At 49.8% G+C, this 26,922-nt stretch overlaps 1 protein-coding gene across 2 annotated transcripts in view; it reads right to left on the reverse strand.

Annotated features, from left to right (window-relative positions):
* The window catches only part of LOC135899174 (uncharacterized), a 58,336-nt gene extending 32,202 nt beyond the window's left edge, over positions 1–26,134 (reverse strand). The window contains exon 1 of one of the 2 annotated variants that reach the window (XR_011514806.1): positions 26,010–26,134. The gene's annotated coding sequence lies outside the window, so the exon portion shown is untranslated. The remainder of the gene's footprint in view (positions 1–26,009) is intronic. The other variant, XR_010563550.1, reaches the window with a different exon arrangement.
* Between the last annotated feature and the right edge of the window lie 788 nt (positions 26,135–26,922).

Consider the following 26,922-nt stretch of genomic DNA (forward strand, 5'->3'; position numbering starts at 1 on the left):
AGAGGGAGGCGAATATAACATTTCTGGGTATAATGTCCCCTCCCATCACATTTGCGAGCAAGGGGACTCCGCAAGGGTCGGCGCTATCACCCTTTCTACTCAACATAGCGATGGGGTGTCTCTCGGTGGAACCCAATAAGATTAAATAGATAGACTTTAGCATGTACACGGATGATATCAACATCAGCGTTAACAGTGGCAGTGACGCAGCCATCGAACTTAAACCACAGATAGCGGCGAATATGGTGGAGGACTATGCGGCCAGCAGAGGCTTGACATGCTCGCCACAAAAATCAGTGCTATTAATCGTTGAGCCAAAATATCAAAGGGGAAACACTGGGAGCAGCAGACCCATTAGTGTCTTCGTAAATGGAACTGAGGTTCCCAAGGTGGAGGAAATCAGAATTCTGGGCCTGAATATCCAGAGAAATGGATACAATCTCACAACAGTCAAGAAGTTTGCAGGATACGCGGCACAGGTCACGGGAATCTTTCGGAGAATATCACTAAAAGGCAGGGGCCTAAAAAAACAGCCTTCTCAGACTCATGCAAGCGTTTATTACCTGCCGAACAGCGCATGCCCCATCGTATCTTGTGTTTAAACAAGAAGAAAAGGATAAAATAGATGCGATCATTAGGAAGAGCATTAAGAGAGGCCTATGGCTCCCAGACTCGACCTCGACAGACCTCTTTCTCAAAATGGGTGTTCGCAACACGCTAATTTAGCTCACTGAGGCAGTACGATTGTCTCATTTACAAAGATTAGGCCACTCCAAAACAGGCAGAAAAATCATGAAAAGGAGGCATCTAATGCAACATGGGTGCCCCGACTGGCAAGAAGGGCCTACCATTGTACGTGCGTCAAGGCTTTCAAATTGCCCCCCAACCTAAAAATATGCATCCTATCTACAACAAAGAGAGGAGAGCTCCAGGGCTACGGCTCTAGTAAATAAACTCAAAAACACACCGAGGCACAAAGTATCGTACGTTGACGCCGCTTGCGGCAGAGACGGGGCTGCGGTATCGACGGTGGTTGATGGTGACGGGTGCGTTCAGACTGCGTGCTCCACGGGCACGAGGGCCGCCTGTACAGCTGAGGAGGTTGCAGTAGTGCTCGCTTGTCCGGGACAAAAGCGGGAGTCATATTATGCGATAGCAAATTAGCGGTCCGAAATTTAAGCAAAGGGAGAATCTCGAAAGAGGTCCCCCGAATTCTACTTAAAAACCCTCCTAGCAGGGACATAACTTTTATAAGTTAACTCCCAGGTAACGAAGCCACTCATGAGCTCTCCCGAGCACTCTACCACCGGGCAACCCTAGACTAGCCAGTTGCAGGGATCAAAGATAATATCATCACGTACAAGGAAATCGTAGATCATTACAAAACCGAAAGAAGAATCTTTCCACCTCCGCATCGGTCTCGTTAGAGGACGCTCGCATTTGGCGGTGCCGCCAGAGAAACAATTATACATCACCATATTGGATCTACTTAATTCAGACGAGGGACTGTAACGACGCTCTCTGCAAAATTTGTAAAGAGAAAGGTACGCTAGACCATGAAATATGGGAGTGTTCTGGCTCCCCAGGGGCCAAGGAAAAGAGTGACAGTAGAGACTGGGAGTAGACTGGGAGTAGAGGCAGTAGAGTTTCACTGGGAGGCCTTGCTCCAGAGCGAGGCTGAAGATGACCAGCGTCGAGCAATCCGCTTAGCCGTTGAAGCCGTGAAGACTCACCACCCTCAACGCACAGGGACTGCTTCGTCCTACGTCGCCCTCAACCCCCCCCCCCCTGCCTGCATGTAGGCTAAGAGGTGGGCACCTTAGCTCGGTGCAGTAATAAAGCTTTCACTCAATCAATCAATCTCGTTGAGTAGGCATAGTGCTACGGGCTGTTTTTTATTGACCGTTATCAGTCAGCTGTAGGCACGGTTGTGGTTATTTATTGATTTATTTGTTTGTTTATTTATTTTGTAATGAAGAAGAAGAGCACAGGAACAAGGCCAGCCAGGTCGTCTCTTCCATGCCTGCTGTGCAACCAGTGGGCCAGCCGGATCACCAGTGCTTGGCACGAGTGTGAGCCGTTCGAGCTACCAGCTGTTCCTGCTCTGCGTCACCTGCCTCCTCGGTTACGAAGAGACGTTACCATCGGAACTGTTCAATGCACCCATTACAATTGGTGGAGGTGCGGGGTACTCAAGAACATCTACACCCTGGAATTCCGGTCTCGGACTCTGCCTCCCGTCATGCCTGACTCTCGCCAGGCGACGCCGCCGCCACCCCCCGTTGCCTGCTCTGGCGCTGTCCCGCAACGCCATCCAGCGGTTTTCAACCGTACGGACGAACAGGACGTCAATGACTGGTTGGCTACGTACGAACGGGTGAGCTTGCGCAATCGATGGGATGATACCGCCAAGTTAAATGCCGTCATATTCTACCTAGCGGGAGTGGCTCACCTGTGGTTTAGGAATCACGAAGCCGACTTTCAGTCCTGGTCCACGTTCAAGACCAGTTTCGCTGCAGTTTTCGGTCGACCTGCCGTCCACAAGTTGCGCGCCGAGCAGCGGTTACGAGAGCGAGCGCAACAACCCGGTGAAACATTCACCTGTTACATCGAAGAGGTTCTCGACCTGTGCAAACGTGTGGATGCTTCTATGCCCGAAAATGAGAAATTAAAGCACATTTTGAAGGGCATCGCCGATGACATTTTGCAAATGTTGATCGCCAAGAGTACGCGCACCGTAGCAGAACTCATGAACTTGTGCCAAAGCTACGACGAGTTGCGAAGGCAACGCGATTTGACCAGGCGCCCCTCAGTGGCTGACGATGCCCTCTCTTCCATGACCGTCCTCCCTGATCGCTCCCCCCTGCTCACACAAATCCAAGCTTTCGTGCGGGAGGAAATTGCACGTCAGCTCTCTCTAATGCCCTTTGCTGAGCTACCCCAACAGCGGCCGCTGCCTTCACAGCCTCCTACACAGGTCGCCCCTACGCTCCGGCGGGTTATTGAAGAGCAAGTTGCTGAGGCCCTACCTATGCACCATCAGCAGTACCCTGCCGCCGCGCCACTTACCTACGCAACCGTCGCCGCGCGGCCTGAAGTTGCTGAGGCTCTACCAATGCAGCATCAGCTGTACCCTGGCGCCGCGCCACCTACTTACGCATCCGTCGCCGCGCAGCCTCCTCGTCAACCACTCGTTGCGCTACATCCACGGCCGCTACCACCCGTTCGTCGTCCCGTTCATCGACCTGCTCCTGCGTTTGCTAATCCTTGGCGCACACAAGACAACAGGCCCATATGTTATGCCTGCGGTATTCCCGGCCATGTTGCACGACTCTGCCGCCGCCGCATGCTGCACTCTGATGGGTTGGTGTAGTCGCCTCCCCACGCCAACGTGCAACCTTTTCAAGACACTTAATTATCTTAGTCGGCAGTCGAACAGGCCACCAGCCGAGCGCCCGGTCCTTCCACGTCGTTCGCCTTCCCCGCGTCGCCGCTCGTTATCCCCCTTGCGTCGGCGCCCTTCACCCACGCAAGAGGAAAACTAAGCGCCGCAGTTCAGGAGGCAAGAACTGCGTCGCCATCGATCTGTACAAGTCCTCCATTGTCGCCTTCGAACGTTGTCGATCTAACTGTGGACGGCCTCCCTACCGTTGCGCTAATTGACACTGGAGCAGCCGTGTCTGTCCTAAACGAACGCCTCTCTCGCGCCTTACGAAAAGTTACGACGCCACTTTCTGGGTTTTCTCTTCGCACAGCAAGCGCCCAGCCAGTGCAGCCTTCAGCAGCTTGCACAGCTAGAGTTGTTATTCAGGGCGTTCTCTATATTGTGGAGTTTGTGGTTCTTCAGTCCTGCTCTCAAGACGTGATACTTGGGTGGGACTTTCTTTCGTGAAATAACGCCGTCATCAATTGTGCACGTGCTGAAGTCGAATTATCGCCTCTGTGTGACGTACCCCTCGTCCGCGCCACATCTCTTCCCGCTAAGCTAGTCCTTCGGGAAGACATCACCATACCACCGTACTCGTCTGCCGTTGTTCCCGTCTTCTGTGGCGCTGTCTCTGGCGGCACTGTCCTCTTCACTCCTTCGGAACTCTTCATAACCCGCAAAGATGTTCTCCTGCCTTTCGCTACGCTTGACATTTCAGCCGGACTCAGCGCCATCGTTGTCTGCAATCCGCTTCCTGCAGCCCTGACGGCTCTTTGCGGTGAAGCACTTGGCCATGTTCAGCCTCTTGATGACATGTTTATAACCGACGTACCGGACGCTTCGTATACAGAGCTCACTGACTTCTGTGCACTTTCCACTTCTGCTCCGCCATCAGGTGACTTATTCACACCTTTCATTGCCGATGACCTTACTTCCGAGCAGCGCTCGCAGCTTCTTCACCTGCTTGCCCAGTTCCGTTCTTCTTTTGATGTCGCTCAGCCTATTTGGGTCGCACGTCAACCGTCAGCCACCACATCGACACTGGCTCCAACGCGCCATTGCGGCAGCGCCCGTACCGCGTATCCGCCAAGGAGCGTCAGGTGATCAGTGAGCACGTGGACGACATGCTTCAGCGCGGCGTCATTCGGCCTTCCCATAGCCCGTGGGCATCACCGGTGGTTCTTGTCACAAAAAAAGATGGTTCCATTCGGTTCTGCGTCGATTATCGCCGTCTCAATAAGATAACGCGCAAAGACGTATACCCTCTACCACGCATTGACGACGCTCTGGACAGCTTGCAAGGCGCTACATTCTTCTCTTCGTTGGATTTACGCTCGGGCTACTGGCAGGTCCCGATGTCAGCAGTTGATCGCCCTAAAACTGCATTCATTACGCCAGATGGTTTATGCGAATTTAATGTGATGCCATTTGGCCTATGCAATGCACCTGCTACCTTTGAACGAATGGTGGACACTATCTTGCGCGGCCTAAAATGGAGCACGTGTTTGTGCTTTCTCGACGACATCCTTGTGTTCGCCCCTGATTTCAGCACGCATCTTCTTCGCCTTAGGCAACTGTTGACGTCCTTGACCAACGCAGGCCTGCGACTGAACCTGAAAAAGTGCCAGTTCGCCGCGCGCAAGCTCATGATTCTGGGTCACGTCGCATCACAAGTCGGCATTTGCCCCGACCCATCAAAACTTCGCACCGTGGCAGAATTTCCGAAACCAAAGACACTCAAAGACCTCCGCGCCTTCATCGGCCTCTGTTCTTACTTCAGGCGCTTTGTTCGCAATTTTGCCTCAATAATATCCCCTCTGACACAACTCTTAAGTGGCGCCAACGATCTATCCTCCTGGTCTCCTGCATGCGACACCACGTTCGTGACCTTACGCCGTCTCCTGACGTCTCCGCCTATACTGCGACACTTCGACCCCACCGCCCCAACTGAAGTGCATACCGATGCCAGTGGTATAGGCCTTGGCGCTGTCCTTGCGCAGCGCAAGTCTGGCTACTCCGAGTACGTCGTTGCTTACGCCAGTCGTGCGCTGACCAAAGCGGAACGCAATTACAGCGTCACAAAAAAAGAATGCCTGGCCATCGTTTGGGCACTTGGGAAGTTTCGCCCCTATGTATACGGCAGGCCTTTCAATGTGGTTACTGACCATCACGCCCTTTGTTGGTTATCCTCTTTAAAAGACCCGTCTGGACGCTTGCCCGCTGGGCTCTGCTCATTCAAGAATACGACATACACGTCATATACCGCTCAGGTCGCAAGCACACTGACGCTGACGCTCTGTCCCGCTCTCCGCTGCCTGCCGACGCGGCCTCCCTCTCCACCATTGAGGGGGTATCCTCGGTCGACATCGACACGTTCGCATCAGAACAGCGCAAGGATCCTTGGGTGGCCTCTCTTTTGGATCTCCTTTCTGGCTCGCCTGCATCTCCCATCTCCCGCTCCCTGCCTCGCCAGGCTGTCCATTTAGCTGTCCGGGATAAACTCTTGTATCGACGCAACTACCAGCCCGATGGTCGCCAGTGGCTCCTGGTTATCCCTAAGACTTTGCGTTCCGACATGTGCGCGTCTTTCCATACTGACCGACAATGTGCACACGCAGGCGTTTTGAAGACGTATGAGCGCCTGCGGCAACGTTACTACTGGCGCGGAATGTTTATTTTTGTCCAAAAGTTTGTCCGCTCGTGCCCGCAATGCCAACGCCGCAAATCTCCGCCTCATCCAGCCCACGGATTATTGCAGCCGCTTCCGTGCCCTGCTCGTGCCTTCGACCGTGTGGGAATTGACCTGTACGGGCCGCTACCACTAACACCCGCTGGAAAACGATGGATTATTGTCGCAGTTGACCACCTTACACGCTATGCCGAAACCGCTGCTCTACCTGCAGCGACCGCCAATGCGTTGCATCCTTTCTGCTCCATCGTTTCATTCTTCGTCATGGCCCACCTCGGGAGCTGCTGAGTGATAGAAGCCGTGTGTTTCTGCCGCAGCTGGTTGAAGCTCTGCTTGCTCAATGCCGCATAGTTCACCGGACCACCACGGCGTACCATCCTCAAACTAACGGACTTACAGAGCGTTTCAATCGCACCCTTGGTGATATGCTCGCCATGTACGTGTCATCGGAGCATACAAACTGGGACATCATCCTCCCATTTGTCACGTACGCATATAATACGGCTACACAAAGCACCACAGGATTTTCTCCATACTTTCTTCTCTACGGTCGCGATCCTTCCCATACCATCGATACGGTTTTGCCTTATACACCAGACACGTCAGAATGTGCTCCCGTTTCAGCCGTCGCCCGATACGCCGAGGAATGCCGTCAATTAGCCCGAAAGTTCACCTCCGCTGACCAACAACGACAAAAAGCCAATCGTGATGGCGACGCTACGAATCCGAACTTCGCTCCCGGCACCCTTGTCTTGTTGTCCGTGCCTTCTACCAAGCCTGGACTTTCGACAAAACTTCTCTCGCAGTATGATGGACCATACCGCATCGTCGAACGGACCTCTCCCGTCAACTATGTCATAGAGCCGCTTACATCGACATCCGACAAGCGCCGCCGCGGACGGGATGTTGTTCACGTGCGCCACCTGAAACAATTCTATGACCCGCTCGTCTCCACGTCGTAAGTCACCAGCATGGCTCCGCTTTTGCACCGGGGGTAATTGTAATGAAGAAGAAGAGCACAGGAACAAGGCCAGCCAGATCGTCTCTTCCATGCCTGCTGTGCAACCAGTGGGCCAGCCGGATCGCCAGTCCTTGGCACGATTGTGAGCCGTTCGAGCTACCAGCTGTTCCTGCTCTGCGTCACCTGCCTCCTCGGTTACGAAGAGACGTTACCATCGGAACTGTCCAGTGGACCCATTACAATTTATTTATTTATTTATTTATTTATTTATTTATTTATTTATTTATTTATTTATTTATTTATTTATTTATTTATTTATTTATTAGATGCTGCCAACTGCCTATTGGCATTCCAGGCAGGAGTGAGTGAGTACAAAGTCGGCACTGCAAGTCAAAATAACAAAAACATGAGTTACAAGGAACCATGACAAAAAATGCTTAAAGATACAGCTTATTGCGTCAGGAAAGGCAGCACGTATAAAATTACAAAAATAGGAAAATGGTGATTCTAAAACGAACACGCTTCATTGCATTTATGTCGGTCGAATGTAGAGCATCAAAGCAGACCCAGCCAAATTCATGCGCGACCCGTTGTGCAAAAGCATGACCTGTTGCGCCGAGGCGTCCATCCTCTTCCTCTTCAGTGTACGAATGGCAGGAGTGATGTTCGAGCTTTTCATTACAATGACCTTGGGAAAGGAAAGTTGCCATCCTGGCGAATTATGGCGAAGGTACGGTGAGGGGATCGTAGTAAGGTTTGAGACGGCTCTTTTGTACAGTGTCAACACCGCGACTGCGTATGTCATAAGATCGTTCGAGAGGCTCGATCCCGCAGTTGACTGTCGACGTACGTCCGACGATAAGGTAGGGCCCATGGTATTGAGCCAGAAGCTTGGACGAAAGACCCGGGAAGTGAGATAGAATCCAATAGAATATTGTAGATAGAATCCACAATATTGTACTGGTTAAGTCATTGTCGTGTCTATTCTGTTAGTCTGCTCAATTTTTCGTTGTCAAAATGCGAGCAAGTTGCCTGCAGTCTTCTGCGCACTTGGCGAGTTCGGAAATGGGCTGACATTTCGAGGCGTCGGGTTGGTACCATAGTACAGTGTCCCACGTGCACGATGGCAATCGTTCATACAACAGAAAGAATGGAGAGAAGCCAGTGGTCGCTCGCCTTGCGGTGTTAAAAGCGTATGTTAGAAAAGAAGAACTGTGTCCCAGTTGGAATGGTCAGGCATGCCGCACGTAGTGAGCATTTCGCAAGAGTGCGGTTGAAGCGCTCAGTTAACCAGTTAGTTCGTGGATGGTATGTCTTCGATATGCAGTAAATTACGTGACACTTGGTAACGAGGGCGAGAATTGCGTTTAACGATGAACGCTACCTTAGGTGCTGTAGCGGCAGAGAGGGCTGCTTTCTCAGCATAGCGTTGGAGGTGGTCGACGACAGCGATTAGCCATCTGTTGCCAGAGCTGGAGAACGGGAGTGGGCCCTAAAGGTCGATGCCGACGCTGTCCAAAAGACGACCCGGACAAGGTAGGGGTTAGAGTGAGCTGGTTGAACGCCGAGCAGGCGCCTTGCATTGCTAGCAAGCGATGCAATGACGAATGTACTTAAGCACAAAGGTCTACATTCGGCGCGAATAAAAGCTCTGCCGCAACCTCGTATATGTCTTCAACGCGCCGACATGAGCACTCTGTGAGTCGGCGTGAAAAGCAGTACAGATGTTGGAACGCATGTGACGCGGTGCAACAACAAGCCTCTTTCGACCGTCATGCATATAGTTCGGGCGGTAAAGCAGATTTTCGCGCACAGCATTATGAGCGGCTTGACGGTGTAGCCCTCGGTAACGCGAAGCGGCAATTGGGGCGGTGATACTGTTACAGGTGCTAACGATCCATGAATCTTTGTGCTGCTACGACGCCATAGAATCGAAGTCGAGCGCTGAAGCCGAGGGAGCACCAAGTGCTAGCGGATACCGAGAAAGTGCATCCGTGTAAGTGTACTTGCGGCCAGATTGTGTGTCGTACTCTTGCAGCCGAAGTGCCCAGCTGCCAAGGTGGCCGGAGTGATATTTAGGGACGACAACCAGCAGTGAGCGTGATGACCCCTGATGACGTAAAAAGGACGGTCATAGAGGTAGGATCGGAAGTTCGTGAGCGGCCACATGATGGCCAGACACTCTTCTCTAGTGACAGAATACGTGGCCTCGGTCTTTGTGAGTGTGCAACTCGCGTAGGTGACAACATACTCTGCATACTCAGGTTTGAGTGGCGCAAGTACCGCACCGAGGACGACACCACAGCTATCTTGTGTACTTCCGCTGGTGCCTGGAGTATCGGAGGAGATGTTAACAGGTGGCGAAAAGCGTGGAAGGTGACATCACAGTAAGGAGACCAACTGGCTGGACTTGTCGATGTCAGCGCTTACAAGGTTCGTCAAAGGTATAATGATGGTGGCGAAATTGCGCCCAAAGCGACGCAAAACGGCACAGAGCCCGATAAAACTTGGAAAGGTATGCAGCGACGTTGTTTTAGAGAAGTCGGTAACAGCACAGAGTTTTGTAGGGTTGGGAAGGACACCGTTTCTGGCTAGAACGTGGCTTAGATAGAACGTTTACGGGCGGCAAAGCGACACTGCTTGATGTTCAGCTGGAGGCCATCAGCCTTGGAGCACGTCAGAACCTAGTGGAGGCAGGTGAGATGAGTAAAACAATATTCGGGGAAAATATGACGATATCATCCATTTAGCGTAAGAAGACGTTCCACTTTAAGCCATGACGGATACTGTCCATCATGCGCTCAAATGTGACAGGCGCATTACAGACACTAAAAGGCATGACAATAAATTTATATAACGCGTCAGGTGCCAGGAATGCAGTCTTAGGGTGATCACATGAGGCCACAGGAACCTGCCAAGAGCTACAGCGTAGGTCTAACTACGATAAGTATTCAGAACCACGCAAGCAATCAAGGGCGTCGTCAATACATGGCAAGGGTTAGACGTCCTTTCGGCTAATTTTGTTGAGACAACGGTAATGAACGCAGAATCAAATAGAGTCGTCTTTCTTTGGCACGAGAACAACTGATGAGCACGGAAATGACACGGATCACTGAAGCCACGTTCAAGCATGTCATCCGTCTGGTGGTTGATAGGCCACCGTTATGCTGCTGAGACACGATATGGGCGTTGCCGTAACAGAGGTTGTGATCCAGTATCGATACTGTGTGTGACAGTGTCAGCATGGCCCAATACATGTGTGGTACATACGAAAGAAGGGCGAAACTGGCAAGTAGAGGCAGAAGCTGCTCGCGGAGTTCTGTGGCGGTTACTGGTGAGCAGTCGGAAGATCATGCAATGGCGGCGAGCGGGATGGCAGAAGAGGAGCCAGGAACTTTCAGGGACTAAAGAAGGTCAATGGCATAGACACTACGGAGTGTCTCACGCCGAAGGAGAGTGAGTGGTTAGACAAGTAGATTGCAGACTATCATCGCTGTGGTACCAGAGTTTACGTCGAGAACGGCAGATTGAAGCGACGGAAGAGTGCGCTGATAAACTGTGATGACAGCGCGTACAGGATAGGAGATTGGTGCACAGATGAACACGACAAAGCGACGAGCACCGCACTCTCTGGACGGGTGTCGGTATCGGCAGCGTCAGCAATGTTTTGTGGAGCGGCAACATCATGAAGCTGCTACACCGGTATCAACTAAGCAATGTAGCGACTCATTTGACATTTACTTGTGTAATGTTTTGCGGCGATAGCGGAAGCCTTCGACATTGCGACAAGGTTGCAGCTCTTGCCTTCGGAGCTGCAGTACTTAGATTCCCTCGATTGAAGGAGGACATCGGCGCAACGCCGATATCAAGTGGAGACCCGGTGAGGGAGAACGACGGGCGCTAAAATTTTGATGAGCGTTCGAAAGGTCCGGAGGCCAGTTAGGATCCGGATCACGGTGGGCTGCAGTCTGGTGCGCTTCAGTGACAACGTCCGAACGCGGCAAGCGGCGGCCACGAAACCATGCCACATGTCCCGCGAGGCCACAGGCGAAGCATATCGGCCGGTTGTCCCGCGTGCGCCAGCGATGTTGTGGCCGGAAATACTGAGGATACATTGCTGAGGAGATGGTAGGGCCAAACAGCGGTGGCATCGAATAGGGCAGCTGTGGGATCGCGTAAGGGACCATCGTTAGTCGAAGACGCAACGCGACCTCTGCGCACGTCGGAAGTGCGGTAACACGTGCACGGAGCAGTGCAACCTGCTCGCTGATGGCCTGCTGCAGGGCCGAGGACAAAGGTTGACTAGGCTTCTGGGTGAGAGGAACCAGGGAGAGCTGGCGTGCGACTTCTTCGTGAATGAATCCTTTGATATTGGTCAACGGAGAGCCGTCATGAGTGTGTCCGGGAGCATATGCCAAGCTCGAAAGGGATGCCACTTCAGGAACAATATGGCAGGCGAACGCTCGTTGTCTCCGTAATTCGTCAAAGCTTTGGAAGTAGGTGACTACAGCTAGAACGGTGGCAGGAATATTGGCCAGGAGCATCGGAAAATCATCATCTTCAGTGCCCTTGAGCATCTGCTTTATCTCGTTTTCCTCAGTCATGGTTCGTCTTGCAAAGTTGCAGATAACGACGACATCCTCAATATAGCTTGGGAAATTCTCACCTAGCTGTTGTGCGCGTTAGCGGAGGCGTTGTTCGGTTCGAAGCTTTCTCACAGCAGCTGGACCAAATACATCCACGAAGGCAGCCTTAAACTCAGAGTATATCGCAAACGTTGCCTCGCGGTCGCGAAACCACGGGTTGACGAGGTCCACTAGATGAAAATTAAGGCGGGTGAGCTAGGTCGCACGACCCATTTGACCCATTTTTATGGTTGCTCATCCGTTCATACGACGAAAGCCAGTCGTCAATGTCAATGTCGACAGCGTAACTGAACACAGCTGGGTCATGTTCACGAACGGCACCGCAGGTTACTGGACCTGTTGACGAAGTGGGTCGCTCACCGGCGTTGTCTGGCATAGTGGTGGAGCCAATGCCGAGATGAGTGTGGCTCCGGAGTTCCAGGGCGAGGCAGTAGGGACATTAGCACCCCCACGAATTTCTACTGGCTTTATTGGCTGTTATCGAGAAGCCGTAGACACATTCACCTAGGGTCGAGCGCAGAGCAGCCGAGTAGACCCAGTTAAAGACAAGCGCGAGCTGCTGTGCCAAGGCGTCCGTCCTCGTCCTATTCAGTGGACAACCGGCAGGAACGAGGAGCTTTGCTTGAGCTCTTCATAACAATAGAAATGCTTACGCATTTAAAACAAAGAGTTTTGAAGCGAAGAAGCTTGAAACCAGTGCCACAATTCAAGAAAATTTTTTTTCGCTTGACGATCGTACCCGGAGCTACCATATACGTGTCCTTTATGGTTTCGTCTATCTGGGGTGCATGAGGCGAATAGCTTTAAAATGTTCTTGCATAAAAATGGGTAGATTTATAATATTTATGGCCTGTGGTTGCAATTAGACTACCTTGAGCAGGATAGAGGGCAGCATCGACACAGTCTAGAAAGCAGGCAAGCGCACTGACGATAATAAGGCGGTAGAGAAGATGCTAGCTAAACTAGGGATTCTGCAAAGCACTGGTATCGATGCTTCGACAAGAGTGCCGCGAACAGGCCTGATTAAAAAACTGGAAATCTGCAGAGAACAAGCAAGGCGACGCAGTGACCATCACGCCAATTATGACCATCGGAAAATACCGCGAACTTGGCACAGAGAAAGCCGTTAAGCCACCAGCGAAGGGTTACGTTAGGATAGTCGTTGCGGACACCGCGATATCGTAAGCAGCTTACCAACATGATTATGAGGAACAGCGTTATCTTCTATGTGGATGTGAACGTAAAATAACCTCTAGTAAGAGAGACATTAGGTGCAGAGGCGCGAGTGCAGGTTACCCGCCTACCGGAAAAGCAGTCCGGGATCAGAGAGCGAAGCCCAAAGAACACATGCGGCCCACATTGGAAATATAAAACCGGTTCATGTTAATGGAAGAGTAATTGACATGCTGCAGGGACGCGGATAAGGAATCGCGAAGAAAGTTGCCAAATCTATCGGCACATTGAGGGCAGTTCCAGGGAACGTTATACTCGCGTTTTGCAGTTGCCCGACGTTGAAATGTAGTGGTTCAAATAGAAAGGGCAGTGCTAGTGGTAAACACATAGCTTTGGGCACAACATAAAGTCGTTGACATCAACTAAGAACTTTTTCGGGTAGTGAGCAACACGTCAGGTAGCGTTTGGCTTTGGTGGTACGGTGTCGGGTTGCGGGACGGCAAGCAGATTTATTAGATGGACTTGACGAATTAAATTTCACCGACAAATATGATACTCCCTAATGCATTATCATTATGTTTATGATTTATATGATTGATGATGTTATATGATGTTTATATTATTTACCTGTTCTTTCTTAATGAGTTGCTTTTATGGGCTCTGAGTATTTTTTGTCGTTTTCTCTACAAGACGGTTTCTATTAAACCTTCTAAAATGAAACATGGTGAATGCGAACAATCCCGCATCTGCAGACCCACACAACCAAGAATTTTCAAACAAGCCAGAACTATCAGTAACTAACCACTCACTTTCCCTCGATGTCAAATTCGAATAGTATCTCACGTGAAAATAAATCATATTCCATCTTCCATTCCTTATCTCGTTACCTAAAAATGCTTATTAGAACAGTTATCTGCTACGTTCGTAATGTGCATCGAATTGTTCTTTTACATATCTTTGTTAGTCGAATTCGTTTCTCCCTTTTTAAATGGTATCTCTTTTCTTCATCTTCTATAGTTCCTGTATAGTCTTGGCCTCGTTGTACATTGTGTTCTCTTTAAAATTATGTCTAATTTTTAGTACTAGAGGGGTACCTCACAGTTTCTATCACTGAGACACCTCATCTTGCTACTCATGCTGTATTCTGCTCAAACGTAGGATTCAAATGCAAGAAATCTTTTTTTCGCTATTTGAAAGGATGCAGCTACTTAACTTTTCTTTTTAAACTTCTGTTTTCTCGCGCGACGACTTCACGCGATGCTGCTTTTCCAGCACAGACGTTACAAGCAATAATGAAATATATAAATAAATAATGTTAGGTATTTGTAGAAGTATTTGCTGTGTCTAGTTCCACGTCTAGTGTGCTCGATGTTAAGGCGGCGAATGGCATGGTACCGTATGATGAAGTTTATTCACGTCCTGAAGCCCAACCCTTATGTTGACGCAGGCGGCTCCGATGTTTGGGACATATATTCTTTAGAAGCTTAAAAAATATAAAAGAAAGTTGTGTCGGGTCAGTAAGGTTTAACCTTACTGCCGTATCGTGGTTATTCTGGACGGCCTCTACTTGATCTACAAGAACTGCACTGTGAAGGACTCGTACCCACCAGTCTCATTCCTTGTCCTTGTCTGCGAAAGACACAGGACACTGCCTAAGCATATGATCCAGAGTAATGATGTCATTACACTTCTCAAAACTTGTAAATAAAGTTTGTAATATAGCTTGTAAATAAAGTTTGGACTTGGATAAGTTCTTGTCTGTAACAATCTCAGAGTCACCACTTGAGCTGTATTGAGCTTAGCCTGCGGCCTTGGGAATTCCCTTCTGTTACCTAGTAATGCTTCGTCATTTCATTATATGTTAGTAATTTGTCCCTGCTCTCCTTCTGTATATCATTGTGGCCCTTATCGCGTAGTGCACGTAAAGTAAGTCCTCGTGCAGCTCCGTTAGTCATCTCGTTTAAATTCTTCCGAGAAGGATCGACAGACCCCATGTGTGCAGGAAACCAGTGGAATTTGATCCCTTGGCTGTCCAACTCACCGATCTGCGGGGCAGACCTTTTGGTTACAAAGCCTTTGGCAAGCTCTCTAATAGCCATCTGAGAGTCACTGTAAAATCGGGTCCACTTATTATTCCTTCAAGCCAATCCTATCGCTACTTCGTCCGCGACTGTCGTGTCTTCAGTCATGATTGTAATACCAGCCTGATTGAGACCATCTGCATATACTACTACTGCCGTAAACGCTTTTTTTCTGACCCATGCAGCATCTACAAAAGCCGCATTTTCTCTGTCGTGTTCTATCTCTTGTAGGGGAGCCTTGGCCCGATTGCCTTTCGTTTTTCCAGGTTTTGCACCGGGTGCATAATTCTGGGGAAAGGAGTATTGATTATATTTCTTATGCTATCTTTCAGTTCTACTGTGTCTTCACCTGAAATTTTGGATTAGGTTGTGCACTACCTTACCTCTTCGAATATTGCTCTACCTGACTTCGTTCCAGAGAGCCTCTCTGCGGGTAATTTGCTGAGCTTCAATCATCTCGGCTATTGTATTTTGTAGCCCCAGTGCAACTAATTTATAATCTGGCGTGTTAATGGGCAACCCCACAATTGTTTTGGCATGTCTTTTACTTAATATGTTCAGCTTGTTTAGCTCTGTCTGTGTCCAACTGAGCATCCCAGTTACATAAGAGAAGTGACACAAGGCGAAAGCGTGAACCATTCTCATCATGCTGTCCTCTCCGAAACCTGTGTGTAGTGATTATCCTTAGCAACCTTGCTCCCTCCTCAGTCTTGCTTTTGATGTGTTGCATTGTTCTTCCGTTTGCCCTGTTGGCCTCCAGGAGTAACGCTAAGACTCTAATGGATTCTACTTGGTAATAGATTCGCCTGACATCGGGGTTAGTACTAACCTGGGTTCTCCATCAGGAACATATCCTCTCGGTTTCTACCCACCCCTTCTTCTGTTATTGAGTACAAGGAGTTCAGCCTTATCAGCAGAGGATTTGAGTCCCATGTCTTCTAAAATGAACTTTACCTCATACATGCTCTTCTGAAGTCTGCTTTCCGTCTGTCCCATACTTTCTTGAGTGGTCACATCGTCTGCATAAATGGTAAAGTGAATGCTCTCTATCCATTTTAATCCCTTTGACACTTCACATGGCCAAGTTCAAAACCATAGGTGACAGGACCAACCCTTGTGGGGTCCCTCATTCACCGAGATTCGTCTTCATGATTTATATCGCCTAATCAAAGGTGAGCTGAACGATTGCCAAGATAGGCGTTGACCGCTTCATAGAGTTTTCTGCCCAATCCCAGTTCGGAAATGACTTCAAATATTGCTCTATGTTTAATTCAGTCAAAAGCTTTTTCGACATCCAACCACAAGAGAGCTCGAGTGTTCTTTGGGTTGGCTAATTTTGGGTTAGCTAAGTTTGTTCAACAACATGGCATCTTGTGTGAACAGGCCTGGTCTGAAACCAATCAGATCATGCGGTAGGATGTCATTGCCCTTCACATATTTCGTTAACCTGTTCAATATGACATGCTCCATTGTCTTCCCTCGACATGAGGTTAACGAAATTACCCTGAGGTTGTCGAAGTTGATTTGTTTGCTGGCTTTGCTATTAAGATAGTACTACTGGCCGTCCTACATTCTTCTGTATATAGCCCATCTTTCCATAATTTGTTATTGTATGTCGTCAGATATTGTATTGCAGGCAGATGCACTTCACGTCGGCTCCGTCTTCGTTCAATGACTTCGCAGGGAATTCACCGAAAATGACCGAAGTGTTGCTACCATCTCACGCAGCACGTTACCAAGATTCTGCCGATACCAACTTCAAGGTGGGAATCCAATTTTTCGAACTTCTACGCCAAATTTTCGTCTGTGCCACACCCGCAGCCTAGGCCTATAGGCGCCCCCGCAAAAAAAGTACACGTGGCGCGCACCCACGCTCGCTTGCAGAACGAAGAAGTGGAGGTTCTCGTGCAAGGGGAGAACATTTCCCAAGAAAAATTTGAGGCCGACAGGGGCTGGAGTACCGTCGGCTCGAAAAAGCAAGCCGTTGAGAGAACCAATACGAGCAGTTTCGGCGCCCACCTCGGCACCAGCGAAAGGAAGAAGCGCGAGCAGAAACTGAAACAGCACTTAATCAAGGCCAGACGCATGCCATATCTACCGAAGGGTGATTTCAAGATTATCATCAGCCCAAAGGGAGGCCTTAAGACTGGCGAATTAGGAGCAGCCCGAGTAGCCTGGTGCGTCTACCAAGTTGCTGGCATACCCGGGGAGCACAGGGAAGATGACACTGTGTGCCTCAACGTACAACAGAACATCATAGTTGTGAGTACCCCCAGTGAAGCCAGCGCAGACCGATACCAAAGAGTCCAGCGCCTCGTGGTCAACGGCCAGGCCTATGAGACCAACGCATATGAACCGGCACCCGACTTAACTTCCAAAGGAGCCATCAGGGGTATACCTCTCGAAGATTCACCCCGGGACGTCACCGCCCAGGTCGTTACCCCCAAGAATCCTGCGGCAATCACTGCAAAACGACTCAGCAATACCACCATGGTCGTCGTGCTGTTTTCTGGACTGAAAGTTCCCTCCTTCGTCCGCTACGGAGGCGCTCTCATCAGGTGCGCGTTGTACAGAAAACAACTTGACCTGTGCTTCCAATGCGGCAGACTGGGCCACCGCATGGACGTGTGCCCCAGTCCACAGGACCGCATCTGTAGAGGCTGCGGCACGGCCAACCCAGGTCTCGACCACCAGTGCAACCCCCTTTGCCTACTGTGCGGGGGTGAGCACTTAACGGCTGATAAGAATTGCAAGGCTCGCTTCAAGACCCCATATATAGTCAAGAAACGACGTTGGGAAAGACAACAACAGGAAGAATTTCTAGCATCGGAGGCTACGAGGGAATCAGTTGGACGCCCTTCCCGAGAGACCAGGCCCCTTTCACGCTCGAGGGCCCGCTCGAGAACCAGAAAAATTGGAGGACGCTTAAGCTTCGCCTTCAAGAGTGGAACGCGACAGCATTCCCGTCGACCCGCCAAGGGCTGTAAGACAATGGGCTACGGCGCAGCGACTATGCGCCCTTCATCGGACGCGGTGAGCGTCGAGCAACGCAGCGTTCGGCGCGGCAACGAAATGTGCGCCTGAGCAAGCGACGCATGCCTGAACCTTAGAAACAGCTCGTTTCTAAGGCAACACCGCATTCACTAGAGGCGCTTTTATACCGCTTTGAAGCATCGAACTCGTGGCTCAGTGGTAGTGTCTCCGTCTCACACTCCGGAGACCCTGGTTGGATTCCCACCCAGCCCATCTTGTTGTTGTTTTTATTCATGAAGTTGTTTTTTATTCATGAAGTGCCTGCTGGGATTTATCGCTCACGGCCAACGCCGCCGACGACACCGGCCTTTCTGCGACACGAGCTCCTTAACGCTGTCGCGTTAAAATCCAGATCACGGAGCCGCATACCCGGACCGGCCCGAACCAGATCCAGGAGCCGTACGTGCTCGCGTTCCCGCCGCAGCGGAGGCGGCCCGGCGGTAGAAGAGGCCACCAACAAGGTGAGCTGGGAAGACGCGGTCAAAGGCTCGTCGCGCCACGGCGGAACTTAGGAGACTGCAGCTTCTAAAGAAATAGCAGAAATGAGACGGGAAAATGCGCAGTTGAGAGGATTAATCTCACGCCTCACGAGAGATATCCAGGAACTTAAGAATAGTCGAAGGGTGGAGACACCTCCCCGTCTGAGTACTTCTGGTGCAGGTTCAGCGGCGGTAACTCCTAATAATTGCATGGAGGAGGACGACAAACATCCGCCACCTAAGAGAAAGGCTCCAGCCGTTAGCAGGCAAACCGGATCACAACTGGCAGACGTAGGGCAGAAATCAACACAAATGCAAAATGTACTCAAATAACAAGCGGAAGCCGTCGGCAACCTCACGCTGGCAGCCTCGACCATAATGTCGAGACTTGACAAATTCGAAAGCAATGTAGCAAGACCAAAATAGGCAAGCATGGTAAAAGAGGCACGCTGACGATATGGCAGTGGAATTGCAGGAGTTACGCTGCAAAAAAAAGCGGTCCTGCAACAACACCTTAAAAGCCAATCGATGCCCGATGTAATAATGCTACAAGAGACACACGAATTAGCAAAACTATCTGGTTACCAAGCCATCGGTCCCCAATCTGGGGAGAACCAAGCGGTAACTACTTTGGTCAGGAAAGGCTTAGTGGTCATTCGTCATAACATTAAGGTAGCGCAGATTGAACAAATATTCGTAGAAATTATACCTAAAAGCAAGAGACACTGCAGCACGTTTGTCCTCAATCTATACAGCAAGCCAGCGTAAATACGACAGCGCTTTTTAACCCTTTTTAGGAGGGCCGCCGACATTGCGGGCTCCCATCTCCTACTAATCGGGGGAGAGTTTAACGCCCCGCACGGAGCGTGGGGCTATGCCTATACGAGAGCCAAAGGCAAGGCTTTATGGCAGGATATACAGGAAACAGGCCTGACCCTCATCACCGACCCCAGCTCCCCCACCAGAATGGGAACAGGGCTGACAAGACGCACCACGCCCGATCTAACTTTAGTGAAGAACGAAAGAGGAGCGAGTTGGAATAACACGTTCGCACTTGGTAGTCACCACAGCATTCTCGAAACGAAATTATTGGAGAAATTAAAGGTCGAACCCAACAAAACCTTCATATGGATGGACTGGGACCAGTTGCGCAAGAATCGAGCCTGAATGACGCACGCGCCCATCACAGACATTCAACAATGCGCCGATAAAGTGATGGCTGACGTTAATGAAGTAACCAAGACCATGGCGCCAGAACTTCCCGTTGCGAAGATCGACAGCCGCCTGGTGCACATGTGGGAGGCCAAACGATAGCTTCAAGCCAGGTGGCAGAAACAAAGACACAATAGGAAGCTGAGGAAACGCATAGCGTTACTCAACAAACAAATAGAACACTGGAAAACTCTTAGTAAACAACAATCGAATGAGATCTGTTATGAGATGGACGGATGGATACGCGCCGGTCACACATGGCGCCTGCTTCGACACCTGCTAGACCCGACCAAGACCAAGGCAACACATAGTGAAACCATGCGCAAGCTAATACACACACACACCAACGCCGAGGAAGAAATCCTTTCCGAACTCTGCGACAGATACGCCCCGCACAGCCCGACTATTCCACATGGGGAATACACGGGAAATCCCAATTTCTCTTTGCACAGAGGCTTTGGTGAGGCGGAAATCCGGGCCGCTTTGCAAAAGCTCAACAGCAAGTCGGCCCCGGGACCGGACGGCGTAACTAATAAGACCCTTCGTAACTTGGACAACGAGACCCTCTCCGAACTGACCAAGTACATTAACGATTGCTGGACCCGTGGATGCATCCCCGACCAGTGGAAAAGAGCAAAAATGGTGCTCATCCCCAAACTAGGGAAGCCCCCAGATCTGGCCAACCTTCGACCAATATCCCTTACGTCGTGCGTCGGCAAGTTGATAGAGCACGCCTTCCTCACCCGGATCAACGCACACTTGGACGACGTGGAAGCGTATCCAGACACCATGCTCGGGTTTCGAGCTCATCTCTCCACGCAGGATGCAATGTTGCAAATCAAGCACCAGATACTCGACAACAAGACAAGAGGCACCAGCGCCATTCTAGGATGAGACCTCAAGAAAGCCTTCGACAATGCAGCTCACGCAGCTATACTACGCAGCATTGCCGCACTCAATCTAGGAAACAGAGCGTACAGCTATGTTCAGGATTTACTCACAAACAGGAAAGTCTGCTTAACGCTGGGCAAACTCGCATCCGAAGGCAGGAATATAGGCAGCGTCGGCACCCCGCAAGGCTCGGTCATCTCGCCGATGCTCTTTAATCTCATTATGATCGGCCTCCCCGAGCCCTTCAACGCCATCGAGGGAGTGCATCACACAATATATGCGGACGACCTTACGATCTGGGTGTCCGAGGGAAGTGATGGAGAAATCGAACAGCGATTACAGACCGCGGTCGAGGTGGTGGAAAAGTACCTGTCTCATCTGCTCGCCAACTCCTCCTCTACCGCCCAACGCTTAAGGGAAGACCCCCCAAGGCTTACATCTAGCATGCTGCATACGAAGAAATTTGCATACACGCCAAAGACGGACAAGAAGTACCCAGGGTGAAGCCGATTAAGATGCTCGGAGTCATCATAGAATCGAACGGCAACAACGGAGAAACGGTCAGGCATTTGGAGACTAAGATCACGAACACGATGAGGCTCTTCAGAAGAATCACCAACAGACATCAGGGTATGAGGTGTGCCAACGTCGTCAGACTCATACACTCCTTCGTTATTAGCCACATTACCTATGTGGCCGCCTACCACAACTTGTACGCGGCCGAATATGCCAAACTGAGCATCCTCATTAGAAGAGCACACAAGATGGCACTGGGCCTTCCAGACAGCCCCAGCACGGAACTTCTGCTACAGCTGGGCGTCCGTAACACGCTTGAAGAGTTAATTGAGGCACACCAAATCTCGCAACTCGAAAGACTAGCAAAGACACGAACGGGCAGGAGCATCCTGGACAAACTCGGGATAAGTTATCACAAGCAGCACAGTGACAAGACATCCCTTCCAAGCGCGATCAGGGAGAAGCTGCAGGTGGCTAATATACTCAAGAACATGAGCCCCGAATTCAATCAGGGTCGAAGAGAGGATAGAGCCAACGCTTTACTCCAAGCCTTCGGTAGGGACAAGGAAGCGCTGTTCGTAGACGCGGCAGAATACGAGGATCAACGTGCTTTTGCAGTGACCGTCCTCAATACCGAGAAACAATTGGTCAGTTCTTGTAGCATACGTGTAAAAAACCCCGAGGTTGTGGAAGAGGTGGCGATAGCGCATGCCATCGTTAACCCCAGTTGTAGATGCGTACTCAGTGACTCGCAGACGGTGGTCAGAAACTATGCAAAAGGCAGAATTTTGCCGAAAGCTGAGGCTATACTCAAAGCCAACGCGAACTATGTCACCTCCAGGGAGACGGAGGAACCACATATTATGCGGTTCCTGGCTCACACGTCCCCCGACACCCCCGTATCCAACCTCAACGAGGAGGTCCACCGCGTAGCGCGAGCTCTCACGTTCCGTGCCCGCGAAGAAGGATCCTCTCTTGGAGTTGGAAATCCAATGGAGGCATGGATTTATCCATGCCTCCATTTATCAAAACTCAAGGCGGGTTTATCCACCCCCTAACCCCAAACTCGACAGGGCCCAAGCGGTAGACTGGAGGCAGCTACAAACAAAGACCTTCCTTAACCCCGTCCATCTCAGGAGGATATATCCGGACATCTACTCAGATGATAACTGCAAGCTATGCAGCAGGGTTCACGCATCTCTTAGACACATTCTCTGGGAATGTGAGGTTGTATGCAAAGAAAATGCACTTTCCCCAGATGAAGCTGCGGCGCGATGGACGGCCGCGTTGCGCAACTGAAACCTCGAAAATCAACTATGGGTCATCCAGCAAGCCCGTGAGGCGGCGAGGAGACAGAATCTCCGGACCTCGTTGGGGGCGACCTAGGCCCAGGCCGTGAATTTGCCGGATTGTTAATAAAGTTGTTACCACCACCACCACTGTTAAAGATGCCATTCAGGCCCGCTGCTGACCTAGTATTCAAATCATATTCTGCCGTGCGTACCTCACTTTCAGTCAATTCCTGATTCATATAGGGGCATTCTACCCCTAAGTAATCGGGATAACTTACATCCTGATCCTCTTTCCTGAGAGGCAAGTATTTAGCTGCCAATCGCTCCATTATGCCTTCTGCTCTTGCAGTCTGACTTTCCTGGTATACCAGCTTCACCACTGCCGTACGTCTATTCTATTTAGTGCCTTTTTCATTGAGCAGATGTCTGAGCAAACTCGAATTGCCTCCAAGTTTTATCTTTCCACCTACACACTTACGCACCTCATCCCATTCTTGTTTCTGTAAATATTGTGCGTGCTGCTCAATATCCCTATTGAGCTGAGCAATTCATTTCCTAAATCTTTTGTTTAAGCGTGGTTATTTCCATCTTTGCAAAGTCGATTGCGTGGCTTCGATCAAATGCGCCAATCTACTGTAAATTTGTTAGACCCCTTCCTGTCTTTATAACCTTAGTTTCTGCATTCATATCATCCCTAACCTGAGCCACCCGCTCTGGCAGTCTGATGTCCTTTCTATCTGTGTATGCTCTGCCTTTTCTGACTTTTTCTAAATTGATCCCAGTCTATGTAAGTGAAATGCTTTACCTCCACCCCCGTACTTTCAACCATTATGTGTACCATATAATGGTCGCTCCTTATATTCGCGCCCGAGTTGATCCAGTCTGCCCTGGGTAAGATATAAGTGAACGATAAGTCCCGGGTAGCGTTCCAACACGTGGAAGTGCCACGCTTAGTAGGATAGACTGGCTCTGTGATAAGAATGACGCCTAAATTCATGGCGAGGTGCCAGATTCCTTGCCCTTTCTTACTACTCAAGCGGTGACCTCAAGATTGGTGTGGGACGCTGAAATTCCCGCCTATTATGAGAGGCGCAGTTTTGACTACCCCCATGGCCTTATTAAAAATTGATCTCAAGCGCTGTCTCACCTCTCTAGAACTGCAATATATATTGAGACAGAAGCTTTGCGCTTTACCTCTGCGCCTTTTTACGACAATTTCTATCAATATGTATTCAATTTTACTCTCCCCTACTTTTAAATTATGCTCTATGTAGAGAATTTCCATGTCAATTAGGGTGGCGATTCCTCTGCCCTGTTCCTTGGCATTACGTACCGAGTTAAAGCGGGAATGTCCAAAATCCTCCACTAGCGTTTCCTGCAGCATTATGAATTTGGGCCTATTTTCAACCGTTTTGATTATCTGTGCTAGTGGCGCCCTTTTTTTTCTGAAATCCTCTGCAGTTCCACAGCCACACACCAAGTCTCTTTCTGCTAACCATTATTATTGTCGTTACCACCTGACTTGCTACCCCCTGTCACTGTTCTCTTGACTCTACCACCCACCGCTCCTGGGAGTTTTCTAGCGCTTTCGGCATCCGAGGGCATATATTGCTCATCCTCTTCTTGGGCCTATAGCGTTTTCAGCCTTTTCTCGGCCATTCACTTCCACTTCCATGTTTTATGCCCCTTAAGGTTAACGCTGTCTACCGTGTCTTTTAGGTACCTAATCGCATTCCTAATCTCCTCCAGAACTGAGCACGTCGATTCTACCTCCGGAACTACAGCTCTTTTTTTTGGGGGGGGGGAGGGGGGGGAGGGGGCACTGGTGTGTCTTCTTCCTCCTGGCTGTTAGTCCTACACTTCGGCTTAGCTATTGCCACACTGCCGTTTTCCATCCTCAACCCTCTTCATTTCCTTCATCTGCTTCTTAAGTTCTTCATTTGCTTTCTTTAGTAATATAACCTTTCTTATCAGCTGTTCTACTCTGGCATCATTGCTTTGTTCCTGTCAGGCAATCGCACCTGTGTCTTTCCCAGTACCTTTGACTTTCTCGGCCCAGATCACTCCTCACTCCTTTTTCTTCTTTGTCTTCAGCTCTTGCTTTTCGAAGCGCACTTACGCCTCCCGAGAGCTGAAACGAATGTTTCCCCTCGATGTTGGACGTTGTCTTGAGTTCGATGTGCTTCTCGAGCGTGAGTGCCTGCCGGTGCCCGGAGGGGTTTCTTTTGTCAGTTGGGCCGATTCCATCTCGGTCTCCACTTTGAAGCGTTCTCTTCTTTTTACTCTTACTACATATGGTACTTGGAACCGCTGTTTTGCAAGTCGTGCTACCTGTGGGCTGATCTTCGCCGCACAGCTTGCATTTGCGAGAGAAGATATTATCCTCCCCTGGGTCTTGCATACCACATCCCCTGCACTGCACAACATCAGGTGGGAGGCAAACGTTTGATCAATGTTTAATTCGTCCACATGTGTAACATACGTCAAATTGCTTCCTGTACAGATAGGACCTCACGAGGATTGACCCATATTTGATGAAATTGGGCACCCTGAATCCGCCAAAAAGCACAACAACCGAGACCGTAACTTTAATACGTTGTGCAGTCAACGCCGTTAGGTTGTATTCATGCACAATCTTTTTCTGTGATCACACATTGACTGTCATTGAGGTTCACTCTTCTAATAACCCCCTTGCGCGTAGAGTGCTGGGTCGTTTCATAAGCGCTCACTTCATATTCCGTGTTCATGACCATAATGGACTTGATTCCCACACGCCTTTCGGCATGATCGGAGTCCGGTGTATTAACCACCACGATATTCTGCGTGAAGTTGGGCCAGACGATGTCTTCCTTCGCTTGGTCTGCTGTAAGTCTGGCCACCTCGACGATCGCTTCACCAATAGCTGTACTGACCTTGTTCAAGTTGAGGCCTCCATGAGGCCTAACGATTATTTGCCTGTGCTCCTCCGGCAGTTTCGGCATCCTTGAGGCCTTCACAATCCGGCGCTTCAGCTTGTCGGCCCCGGCAGCGCCATTGTTGGCGATCTCCTTTCTCCACCAGCTCCCCAGGTTCTTTTCGCAGATCGCTATCTTCAGTAGGTGACCACGTGCCAACCCTTCCTATCCTGGCGGTTTTCCATCTCCGAGGAGAGTTCGTCGTCTATACGTATATCAGCTATGCCGGCTTGTCGGGCTCGCTAGACCTACGTCGCTTTAGGCCCAGCGTGGCGCCGATGTGCGATGCACAGAAGAGGGGTGATTAAAGACAAAAAACTGCTGGCCCACCTTGTGCAAAAGTATCCACCGATTCGTGTTAACCTATCAAATCCGATGATGAGCTTGCATGTGTGGTCCTGCCAAATTATCTGCAAAATCATTCAAAAAAGCGGCACCGATGTGGGGCACATCCGCTCCTTTCTGCTTTTTCTTTTTCCCTCTAATCTTTAAGATTTGCTTTCCATTAAAAATATAACCAGCTATATGTGAATTCTCATTTGAAATAATTGGGTTCAGTGAACGCTCGTCGCCTCCTTTGGTTTGATCTATAGTCGGACCTGTAGTTTAGTGGCAATGAAGCAAAATGCAAGGGAAACTAAGCGAATACACTTACATCAATAAGGTCTTCAAAGGCAGGTCCAGATTCAACTGCACCTACAAAGAACGCTACAATTATTAGGAGCTTTGCACGGTACATGCTCACAGAAACTGGAACTGTCGGTCTTGAGCAGGAATATGTGCCGCTGCATATATATATTCTACGCACCTGTTGAATATGGGAATACAGCGAGCGCCGCAAACTCATTGTATTTCTTCACAACATACTCTTTCGCCCTATTATGTTTCCCCAATTCCATATGCTCTTGCCCCAAATATAGAAAGCTTTCTTAACATCTCAACCATGTTCAGTATAGGTCGGAAAGCTGGTATTTTCCTGAACAGTTAAATTGAAAGAACCACTTTCTCAAAACAGAGTTGATTTATGCTTGAGGGCATGGGCGAACAAAGAGCGAATAACCTTCGCCAATTCTTTTCGAGCTAGCTTTGAGCAAGTGCGCAGTAGCTTTGTACTTCGAACGGGGCAAGAGGAAAAGGAGAATAGTAGTTAATATTGATGGTTAGGATCTTAAAATTACAATTCGCTCCCTGGCGCTGTTTCTCACAGTCATCTATATATTCATGAGTACTGTGTGGGAAGCTGACACAGCTCAAATTTTGAACTCTGAACTGGGTTGTTCTGCAGTGTGTGTCGAGTTTGGCAAAACTCAGGGTCTTCACGAGCTCTGGCGGCGCCCCAAGATGAAAGAATTATTGGTACTGATATAATATTGGTCAGTCGGCAGACCTCTAGTTTTATTGGGTTATCTAGTTTCACTCTAAGTGTCTATCGTCCCTTGGGCCGTGCCCCGTGGTTTGTCCACAAACAGATGCTCATGTGATCATACGGTCAGTGCATGGCATGGGGATACGCGACTCTCCCCCGTCCCCTGACATGTTGTTTTGCCGCATAGCTCCAGTCTCCTGTA

Source organism: Dermacentor albipictus, chromosome 5 (assembly GCF_038994185.2).
Source record: "Dermacentor albipictus isolate Rhodes 1998 colony chromosome 5, USDA_Dalb.pri_finalv2, whole genome shotgun sequence".
NCBI classification, from domain to species: domain Eukaryota; kingdom Metazoa; phylum Arthropoda; class Arachnida; order Ixodida; family Ixodidae; genus Dermacentor; species Dermacentor albipictus.